Source organism: Cucurbita maxima, unplaced genomic scaffold (assembly GCF_002738345.1).
Source record: "Cucurbita maxima cultivar Rimu unplaced genomic scaffold, Cmax_1.0 Cma_Scf00138, whole genome shotgun sequence".
Lineage (NCBI taxonomy): Eukaryota > Viridiplantae > Streptophyta > Magnoliopsida > Cucurbitales > Cucurbitaceae > Cucurbita > Cucurbita maxima.
Genome location: NW_019272154.1, coordinates 66,941 through 68,595, shown reverse-complemented (window position 1 = coordinate 68,595; position 1,655 = coordinate 66,941). Strand labels below are relative to the sequence as shown.

The 1,655-nt window shown below is 33.4% G+C and overlaps 1 non-coding gene across 1 annotated transcript; it reads right to left on the bottom strand.

The window, feature by feature from the left end:
- Window positions 1-307: 307 nt before the first annotated feature.
- Window positions 308-379, bottom strand: TRNAC-GCA. The gene has a single exon. It is a non-coding gene; the product is annotated as a tRNA-Cys (tRNA).
- Between the last annotated feature and the right edge of the window lie 1,276 nt (window positions 380-1,655).

Genomic DNA, 1,655 nt, shown 5'->3' with positions numbered 1-1,655 from the left:
CTAAAATGTAATCCACCCAAAATTTATAACATGAAACTTCATTCCTATTTATTGTTATTCCCCTATCCTTTATAATTTATAATGATAGCTTGGTTCTTGTCCAAGAATAGTGGCCCTTAGGTTTTATGTGGTGGACTTTGGAATAAGGTTTGGAATTGGTAATTATTCTTATTTCTTTTCCTTTAGACACTCGGTGGTTCGGAGCAAATCGAACAAAGTGTCTATCCAAAATAAAAGGAGCAAATCGAATAAAGTGTCTATCCAAAATAAAACGAGCAAATCGAACAAAGTGTCTATGTAAAATAAAAGGGCCCAACCAAATTCAAACTAGTGACCTCTTGATCTGCAATCAAATACTCTACCACTGAGCTATGAACCCATTTTACATGATTTTAGCCTTAGGGGCCCCTTCTACCAAGTGTCAGTCCAAAAGTGTAAAAAGTGTCTGTCAAAAATAGAAAGGCCCAACCAAGTTCAAATGAGTGACCGGTTAAATTCTCTACCATTGAGCCATGGATCCATTTTGTAGGATTTTAACCTGAGTGACCCCTTAGACATAGTGTCGGTCCAAAAAGTGTAACAAATTTCTATACAAAATAGTAGGGCCCAACTAGGTTCGAATTGGTGACCTCTTGATCTGCAATCAAATGCTCTAATATTGAGCTATGGACCCATTTTGTATGATCTCAACCTTAGTGACCCCTTATATAGATTATCGGTCCAAAAGTGACCCTACCGAATCGGCTATGGACCAATTTTGTATAAATTGGTGGATTACCTATCGGAAATTAAACACAGATCGTTAGATGCAAACTCGAAAGTGCTAACCACTACACCATAGAACCACTTGTTAAACTTTATTTTGGCAGCGATTTTGATAAGCGCCAATAACGCTAGATTTTGCAAAGCTAGAGGTCGTAGTATCCTTGCAAACTTTTACAAAGAAAGCTAACTTAACGAATTAATTTCAACCAGGAGCAGGTTAAAAGGAAAAATAACTCTTAGATTAAACTTGGAATCTATGATTGTCACTCTTAGATTCCAAGACGACTCACTCAAGAATTAACTTGATCACGACTAATCTAATGAATAGATTTTAACACCAAACCTTAAACAAGGTTTGAAAGAAACATAACACCAAATGGTTTCAAACACAAAGTTTTTGTATTCCAAAATGTTTTCAAACTTGAATATTACAAGCATTTAAATAGGCCAAAAAGATAATTCAAACATAGCTCATCTACACACTACCCAAAGCTATTAAATACAAATCGAAGAAAATAAGAAATAACATAAAAAAACTTTAAATGTAATTAAACTCCCGAAGATAAAAAGTCTTCAAATTACATTCCAATGTCAAGTGATATTTTATTACCACTCAATTCTTTTCTTGATTTATTGTAGTTGAACTTAAAAGTATGACAAATTAGCTGGATTTATTTTAAATTTCCTTTAAAATTTTTGTGCACAAAATACAATGGAAATAATATATATATTTTTTTTTACTGTTTTGTAATTTGTATGGTATTATTAGAGGCTTTTGAATGAAATATGATAATTGATTCCCTGTCCTCTTTGACAATTTTAGATACCTCCAATATTTTATGGGTCACGTTTCACTGTGAGATCTGCCCTTGGGTCAATAAGACTTAAGC